Source organism: Neofelis nebulosa, chromosome 7, assembly GCF_028018385.1.
Source record: "Neofelis nebulosa isolate mNeoNeb1 chromosome 7, mNeoNeb1.pri, whole genome shotgun sequence".
Lineage (NCBI taxonomy): Eukaryota > Metazoa > Chordata > Mammalia > Carnivora > Felidae > Neofelis > Neofelis nebulosa.
The window spans coordinates 127,816,640-127,826,709 of record NC_080788.1 but is presented as its reverse complement, the minus strand read 5'-3'; the positions used below and the strand labels follow the sequence as shown (position 1 = coordinate 127,826,709).

General features: G+C 35.2%; 1 pseudogene; it reads left to right on the top strand.

Moving 5' to 3' along the window:
• The first annotated feature begins 5,520 nt into the window (after positions 1-5,520).
• Positions 5,521-5,619, top strand: LOC131518375 (U6 spliceosomal RNA; annotated as a pseudogene).
• Positions 5,620-10,070: the final 4,451 nt, after the last annotated feature.

Here is a 10,070-nt window from a genome sequence, read left to right as displayed (position 1 = left end):
ACAGAAAATTCCTTGGATCATGTCCTACCCTGATGTCTATGAGAAAAGGGACAAAAAGAAAAAAAAAAAAGCAACATCAGCAACCAACAGAGAAAAGTTGCACAACCTCCTGTGATATACTTTAGAGATGATGACCAGAAGGATAACAATATGTGCAGCAAAGAGTAATGTCACAGAAGTTTTACTTAAGAGATGACAAAATTCTGACAATTCTTATAATGCCCCTTGCCAACAAGACCAAATGAAAGCCAAACAGTTAAATGCTGAATTGGAGAAATGATCTATACCAATCCTCCCAGAAAAGTAGTATCACCTTTCACGTAGACAGAAATTTCTAAAAAGTCTTTCAGAAGAGAGAGTATTGTTTCAACTGGGTTGTCTTGATGAACCCTCCATTGCCCTGGACACACGAGAACGGTGATAACACAAAAAATAGACTCTCAGTCTGTAGCTTTTTGCCATCCTCCCTTTTCTGACATATCTTCATTGAATGACTAATCGTGACTCTTTTCCACTGGTCAGAGGCCAGTTCTCTCCCTGTCTTTGAACTATACCATGATATCCTGATATATTGGAAGGAAGAAAAAACAAAGAATCATCCTAGAAAAAATATAACACAAAGGACAGAAGGTAAGTCCCCTTGATCATTTTGTGCTTTATAACTAGCTAATAAGAATCTAAATTCCATAAAACAAGAGCTCAAAATATAGTTAAGAAAATAGATGAAAAGGAAGATTTGAGAAAAAAGGACATGTTTTAAGGCAAATGGCATCATTATAATACCAATTTATGTTAAAATATTAAGAAACAGAATAAATGGGCCTAAAAATCAATTTATTTATTAACTCTTAAAAGTAGTGAAGGCAAATTAAAGTTACACGTGTATTCAAGAACATGAATTCAGGGGCGCCTGGGTGGCGCAGTCGGTTGAGCGTCCGACTTCAGCCAGGTCACGATCTCGCGGTCCGTGAGTTCGAGCCCCGCGTCAGGCTCTGGGCTGATGGCTCGGAGCCTGGAGCCTGTTTCCGATTCTGTGTCTCCCTCTCTCTCTGCCCCTCCCCCGTTCATGCTCTGTCTCTCTCTGTCCCAAAAATAAATAAAAAACGTTGAAAAAAAAATTTAAAAAAAAAAAAAAAAAAAAAAAAAAGAACATGAATTCAGCCTATTAGAAATAGAAAATATCCAATAGGATCCAATATAAGGATAATTGGTTCATGAAATAGAAAACCAAACAAAACTGGAATAGATTAGATACGGATTTTTTTTAATGGAGGAAGGCTTTAATCATATCATAGAGCATCTCATATATTAGAAAAATCTGATGCAAAAGTCTTCAACACCAATACCAATTTTATACGACTTAAGCTGCTGAGCTTCAACAACAAAGAAATTATGCATCCTACCCCCCCCCAAAAAAAAAAATAGAAAAAGGAAAATGTGTTCTAAGAGAATTAAAAAAAAACAATAGGAAGTTATCATCAATCATGAAAAAACTCTAGAGATATTTGAGGGAACCTCAAACGAAACCAGAGAGAAGTCATGATGCACAACACTAACACCATGCAGTACAGACACAAAATAGGATTTCTAAGGGGCAGACAACAACAACTTTCCAGCAATGTTCTGATGCTTTATGTGGTTGCAACATAGGTTTGTCAAACACGAACTTCTTTAGGGAAAAGAGAAAGGGCTAAATAAATGTTCAATTTATTTATTCTTTTCAAACTAGGTACACTCAAGTTTATCTAATATTAAAATATGGAATCTGGCCTGAGTAAAGATATGGAGACCTGGGGAGAAAAGACATAAGTCTTAGAATTAATGGTCTGAAGTATTGATGAAATTAGCATCTAAATGGGCAGTGAGTTGGAAGAGTAAGAAAAAATAGCAGAAGACTGTCTGAAACAGAATTTTGTAGTTGTTGCGGATCTGGTGCAGCTTAGAATAGAATCCCTGTGAGTGGGTAATTGTGGTAGTGTGTAAAAAAAAATATCACTGATGCAAAATAAAAATCAAGGAATGGAGAAGCCACGCTATAGAAAACAACAGAATAAGTTATAAAGTTATTTTTATGAAAAAAAAATGATGCTTTTAAAATCAGTGATTAACTATTTTCTACCCCAACATAACTAAGGGGTATAACATACTATCATCATTCATAGAGGGCAGATTCTTAGGGAAGGGATGCATTTGGGGCCATGACTTCTTGGAAAGTTATTTTTATAACATCATGAGACACATGCAAGGCATTTTGAATTTGAAACAGTGTTCTCCCCATCATTCCCTCCTCTGAACCACTCCCAGGTAAAACTTATTATCCCCTGCTTTTATTATACTAAATTCCTTTATGTCAATCTAAAATGCATGAAATAATTTCCTCTACTGTACAAATTCAAAATTATGAGACCTCTGCACAGTTTAGCACAATGCAAGTAGGCAGTCATCAAGGTGAACCTCACACCAAGTATGGGCAGTGACATCGCTGATGTTCCAGTATGATGTATCGGGAGTATTTCCATGGTTGATGTCGCACTGAAGGTGCCATACAGACCATTTATGTAAGAATGGATCCTTACTATATATGTGTTTTAGCCTGAGCTCATTCTTGTGGAGGTTAGATTAGATACAGGGAGGAGAAAAGTTACTTGTTTTGAATAAACGAGTAACTAGGTTTAACGCCGAACTATGATACTATTTGATCCTCATGCTTTGAGATGCCATTTTAATACATTATCCTGATTTTAGAGCTTAAGACTATAAGGCTTAAAATGGATGAATGATTGCTTGAGGTGGCAGTAATTAAGTGACAGACAAGAAATTTGGATTCATGCTTTCTGACTCTCAAACTCACTGCGCTCAGCGTTATATGGCAGACGCCATGCTGGTCACAAAGGCTCTAGCTTCACTCCTTCAGGATTTGGTTTCCAGACGTGTAACAATAACTGAGAATACTTTACAGATGATAGAGTAGGATTTCATTTTTGTAACAACAAAATTTTCTGACATTTCAATACAGGCTACTCACGGGTTGGCAAGCAGGAGAAATATTGTAATATCATAGCTATGCCTTCACCTTAATCTAAATGCAATACAAATACATTTCTATTTCTTTTAGTTAGCTCATAAAAAAAATCTCCTATTGTTTTTGCCTTTACTCATATATTGCTCTTTTATACCTCTCATTCCCTCCACATGCTCTTGAATCCTTCTTCTCCAGGATGTTGTATTCTTTAACTTAATATACAATATGCCCCAGGTATCATGAACTTATGATTTCAGTATTATGTGATCAGCAAGCTTAATTAATCTAAAATAAATGCATAAAAATCCTATTTTTGCATGATCATATATCCACAAAAGATACAAATTTAATCACAAAGTGTCTATTCACCAGCATGCCATAAGTTTTCCTGATATCTGTGTTTAAGTTGATAAACATCATATGCAAAATTATCACTGGTTTAATTTTTTTAAAGAAACATTAACAAAAGAAAGAGCCACTTAGATGGCACCATCCCCTAAAAACAATACAGACTGAAATATTACTAAAAAGTTTATTTTTGAAGACATCATAAAGTTAACTTTGAATATAATTACTTAGGTATGTTGTTCTAGGAATGTCGTTAATTTTTTTTATACCAGTAAAATTTCTAGACACATAGATATCTCCCTAAATTGTTAGATATCTGTCATTTTTTTCACCACGGCTTGTATAGCCACCTTGATTCAGTCATCTTCAAGACAGGTATGTTGTAATGCTGGATTTATAACATTGACTCCAAGTCTACTTTCTGAGGGAGGGCAGATGGCAGAGAATTAACACATAAGCAAAGATATTCCATATACGTTGCACATACAAATTCATTTAATATTACTAACAGTCCTGGAAAGAGATGACATCAGCATCTCCATGTGACAGTTGAAAAATAGGAAACTCGGGGATATACAGTTATTAGAGTTGGAGCCAAGTTTCCGCCGCCCCTCCCCCCAACCATCATCACACACGTACCATGCCATCTCAAAACTCTTCAGATCCCTCTTGCAGTGGATAATTTATGCATCCTGACCTCAACAGACACTCAGATCTCTCCAATTTCTTCTGTATGGTTTCTTATTTCTGGTGGTATGCATTTGTTTATTCTGTAAATTCCCAAATGTTAGAGGCTATATCTTCCCCTTCCTGTAAAACTGACACCTTACAGTGGATTGATTGATAGAGGTTTCTAATAGTCAGATAATGAGCATTAACATAAATGTTCTTTCTCTTTGCACATATGGGTCAAACTTTCTGCAGTCTCATTTTCACATTCCATCTGAGTGCATATGTCATTAGAAACAACCCATTGACATAATGTGGAATGTCTGCTCCTTTGTGTGGACAGATGGAAGGCTCCATCCAGACAACTGTGCAAACATTTAACAGTAACATAAAATAAACTCTTAACATTATATATGAACACTGAAATCAGTATATTTTGTGAAGTGGTGAGTGAATGAGAAGTTCAAGAACATGAATATTTAGGTATTTAGGCAGAGAAATAAAGGGCTGGCATAGATGTAGGACTGTTCTAATTTATCACTGACTAGTGGTGGGGGAATGCAATAGGATTCTAGAAGCTGCTTAAGCTAAGGAGATGGATTGTGTACTGGTAACAGTACGGTTTGGGAGAAAACTGACAAAGGAGGAACAGATGATAGTTTGACAAAAATGACAAAAAAAAAGTGTGTACATGAGTAGGAGTTAGGTGGAGGAAGGGGAAAGGTGTTGTAGTACCTTCTGGGGTCAACACAGAATGCAGAATATGTGAGGTTCAGAAGTCGAAAGACAGTAGCAAAATTGGAAATCCTGACACAGTTTCTGGGTCCTGTCCACACTGTCTTGCAAAACCAACCCTATAATGATCCTTTAACCAACATCAGTTAGCACCTTACAAGAGGAATAGAAAAACTGAATTCTAAGACATAGAAACAGCAATATAAACATATCTTCTTTTCATGTGCATTGGCCCCCATGGAAGGTATTCTCAACTTGTCTGTATTGAAAGTTCCAGTGTTGCATCTATACACGAAAGAGTGTTCTTGAGCCTAGACATTTACATATATGGAGATATGTATGAAGACACTCATAATTCAACATGGGTAAAAAATATAGATAAATTTCACTAGTTATAAGTATTCCACTTTATTTTGAATAAACTTCACATTTTTCCTATTGCCTCAAGATGCTACATTATGTGGTCTCCATCTCTACAAACTTATCTCATACCACTTACTTTCTTTTATGCTATGTCTCTCTCAGTTTCTAAAATATATCAAGTGAGTTAATGAAAGGGGGAGGTTCTACTTAAAAATCAAGAAAGGAAGAGGTCAAAGAAAAATAAGGGGCCCAGGATCTATGTATTCTTCATACTATCTACTGCAGAGGGAGACAGCACCTGGACAAATGGACATTTGATACTCTAGTTCTCAAGTATATGATGCCTGTAGTGGACTGACTGATGATCTCAAAAAATGGCAGTGGTGCTCACTTTGTCAGCACATGCATTAAAATTGGAACACTACAGAGAAGACTGGCATGGCAATGATGACATACAAATTGGTGAAGCATTCTGTTGTTGTTGTTGTTGTTTTTAATGTTTATGCCCCTGGAAACTGGGGGTGTGACTTTGTTTGGAATAAAAGATCTTTGTAGATGTAATTAAGGATCTTGAAATAAGGGGCATCTGGGTGGCTCACTCAAGCATCTGACTTTGGCTCAGGTCATGATATCACAGTTCGTGAGTCCAAGACCCACACTGGGCTCTGTGCTGACAGCTCAGAGCCTGAAGCCTGCTTCAGATTCTGTCTCCGTCTCTTTCTGCCCCTCCCCTGCTTGTGCCCTCTGTCTCTCTCTCTCTCTCTCAAGAATAAACATTCAAAAAAAATTTTTAAACAAAAAGAATCTTGAAAAGAGATTATCTTGAATTATTCAGATAGGACCTAAATCCAGTAACAAGTGTCCTTGTAAGACAAAGAGAAGACAAACATGGGAGAAGGTGATGTGACTATAGAAGCAGAGATGGGAGTGATGTTGCCTCAAGCCAAGGAAGGCACTTGATACCTCTGGCTTTCAGAAGTTGGAAGAGACAAAGAAGGGAGCTTCCAGATACAGTGTGGCCCTACTAACATCTTGATTTCAGACTTCTGTCCTTCAGAGCTGTTAGAGAATGCATTCCTATTATTTTAAGCCACCCAGTTTTTGGTAACATTTTCATGTTACTGAACGAACTCTCTCTTAGCTAAAATGATGCTTAACAAACAATCATTTTATTATGTACCAGTTAATTAAGTAGTTTTCTCACAGGAAAGAAATTGTATTGGTCATCCAGTAAAATATTACAGTGCTTTTGACATATCTATTAATATAATGGAATTCTAGTTTACTTTGTAATCTCCTAAGAGTTTGGTTAGCTTGGCTCAGTGCAAAGATACTAATCAATTTAAGATACCACAACACAGTTAAAGCCCTGGACCTTAGTATGATTACAGTAAAAGATGCAATATCCTGCAAATCTTTGCCAGAGGTGTTTCCAGAAAGACCAGAAGGGATCATGAAATTGTTTATAACGGCTAAATTTGATACAAGAAAGTTTGTACCTATATTTATTCTTGCCTTTTCCCTACTAATCTTGAAATAGGTAGAAAGCATATGGAGTTAAAATCTTAGAAGGAGGTAGAATTTAAGGCAAATATGTAAATAGGGATTATTCTTTTCTTTCAAATTGCCCCTTTTGTCATCCCTCTTTTTGGGGTCCACATACTTTGGGGTCCCACTTGTGGGTATATTCTCTTGAATTACAGAACAATTTTTCTGACTTTCCTACCAAAATACAAATAATTCACTATAAATAGTTTTATTTTCAACTCATGTGTTCCAATCATGTCTCATTAAAAAGAAAAATAAATATACAGGGCAGTTTCATTGATACTAGTGGGAAGACCAGAAAGAAGATGGGGAAAAAAAAATGGCATATCAGGTTCACACTCTAGTGAATGAGCTTATTCCTAGCACTTAAATACAAATAATATCTCATTGATGGAAAACTGATTTTTCCTAACAGCTTATCATTATTAACATTCCAGTATTCCTTAAAGGATTAAAAAAAAAAGGCTATGATTCAATGCAACAGAAACAAAATACAATTATACTTTGTATAGGAAAACACAATGGAAGGAACTCTGAATTTTTGTGAAAGACCTACCTCATTATAGCAATAGACGAGATGTAATTTAGTTAAAATGTCTTCCTGGAGACTTGGAGGGGCACATTTTTGTCAACAAGCCCTGTTCTCTCTGGGAATATAACCAAACCTTATAGAGAGCAAACAGCATCAACTGACTATATGATATGCGCAGCACCATTAAGAGATAGAAATCTCAGTATTTGGAGTCAAGTAGCTGTGTTAAATCCCAATGATATTTCTTTATAACTATGTCACTGTGAATTACATTCTTTCTCATGAGCATTTTCTTTACCTATGAAATGGAGATAATAGCAGCATTGTTGGAAGGTTTAATTGCAGTAAATATAAATAACATCACAAAACTAGGTAAACATATGTCTCACTAAATGGTGGGCTTTATTACTGTCTTCATCATAATCACCATCGTCCACTTTACAAGATTCATATTTAGGAAACCAATATGGGAAGATTTGAAGTTGACTTTCATTAATGAAAAACCCTAGGGATTAACTGCATGAAATATATACTTGCTGAATGCAGTCAGAGATACTGGCAGGTTTCAGAAGAGGTGGTTCCCTCTTCCAGTTTTCCCAAAGATCAATTGCACAATGTCTGATGATCTTACACAACTCTGATTGGTCTTAGTGGCACACACTGATGTATATGATATATCAATTGCAAATGTCAGGTTAATAAACATTCCAAATAGAATTTTTGCACTATGTAAATTTATATGCAGCCTCAAATTCAGAGCTCTAGTCCTTGATAACTTACTTTTTTCTTAATGTTTGTTTATTTATTTATTTAGAGATAAAGAGAACAGTTAAAGGAGAGGCAGAGAGAGGAGAGAGAAAATCCCAAGCTGACCGCACAAAGCCTGACAGAGGGCTCAATCTCACAAACTGTGAGATCATGACCTGAGCTGAAATCAAGAGTAGGACACTTAACTGACTGAGCCATCCAGACACTCCTAACTTATTCACTTTTAATCTGTTCTATGATTCCATCTCTTTGAAGCCAGCATACATATTTTTTTTCAAGTGAACATATTTCTAGCTAAGAGGCTGATTTGCTTAAAATGTATTATAATCAAAACATCTGCTGTTTCCTTCTTGATAAATTAGGAATGTGTTATGGGGTTTTATTTGTTTGTTTGTTTTCCAGGGCATTTTTGTACTTGAGAGTAGTTTGAGGTCCAGTAACTGTCAGTATTGACTACTATTGTATTCCCACAGTAAAAAATTTGTCAAGAACAATGTAAAATTACACATACCTATGATCTCTCCAACATTTTCTCCTTCAGTTACTGGGAATCAAACTCTTTGGGCCTGGAAGAGTGACAGACTTACTTCTGCTGGTCTAAGCCCCTGCAGTATTTCTGTCCTGTTGGCTAGGTTGCTTTTTTATTGTATTTGCTAATTTCTTTTTCATATGCTCTTTCTCTTCTAAAGGAGCAACATACTCTGCTGTGTGTATCATGTTTTCCTCCATTTTCTATGAACAGCTATATCTAATATTCCCAGTGGCTCAGGATCTGAGCTTTTGTATTAGTCAGACATGGAGGGAGGTACATAACTGTCCAGCTACCTTTTGCTCTATCATTCTGGTTCCTGAGTTACACCTATAGCAGGAAGATCATACTTACAGGTAGTGGACATTTCTCTAATAGTCTAGAATCCCTTTTTCTGGCAAGGATTGTTTTAGTTTTTATGCATATTTTAGCGTGAAACTAAAGAGATTCTGGTAAAGGCTTTAGTCAAAAATTATTTTGAACCAGAAGACCTGATAGGGTTTAAGAACTTTGAAATTAGATAAAAACAGATGTAACTAATAATAACCATTTTACTAATGGATGTAATTTCCCACAGAGAAAAGAAAGGGGGAAAGGAAGGCATTAGTTATATTTAGCAAAATTAAGAGGAAAAGAATAAACAGTAAACACCTAACATTAAGACAAGAAAGATGACAGATTCAAGAACAAGTATTTTAATTAAAGTAATAAATGCGAATGAGTTAAATTTCAGTATTAGAAGACAGATCAAACATGAAACAAAGTCCAAATGTCTGGTAGTTTCAAGACATGGTCTAACACAGAAGACACAATGAAACTAAAATAAGAGGATAAGCTAATAATCACAAATATGCCAGGAAAACATGTAAGTCAGAAAAACAATATTAAAAAGTCTGCACAAGCTAAAATCATAAATGAGGCAGATAATTTCCACTCAAGACATTCAAATATAAACAAAAAAACACCCCCAAAATGAATTAAATATCATCTATAGAATACTAAAACTATTAAAACTATGTCTCAAAGAAGAAATCAAAAAGGAAAGATAAAACAAGGAAATTTTAAAAATGAAAAATTATAGATTATAAAGAAAATATTTAATTTTTCTGCCAATAAAATGTATTCTACTTAATTATGAGGCATGTTAATGCTTATGAAGCAGTCTCTCCCAACCTGACAGATAATAGTGTAAATTTTGTAACTATTCTGGAAGGTGATTTTGCAGTATATATCAAATTACAAATCATTTGGCTATAATATTCTTTGAGAGATTTATACTCAAATTTGTTAAGTATATTGTTATTCACACATCTATAAAGTTGGAAACAATCCAAATGGCTATCAATATGGAATCTAAAAAATGATATCTATTATTTATATTGTATGTATCATATCTACGCATTGCTGCATACATAAATTGGTCTACATATATAAAACCATCTAATTAGAAGAACAATATTGAGTAGGTATTCCTTTTAGTTTTCATATTTGGAAACAGAGAGTAAGAGGTTAAAGAATTTATTCAAGTTCACATGTCAGTCATGGTGAAGTGGTAA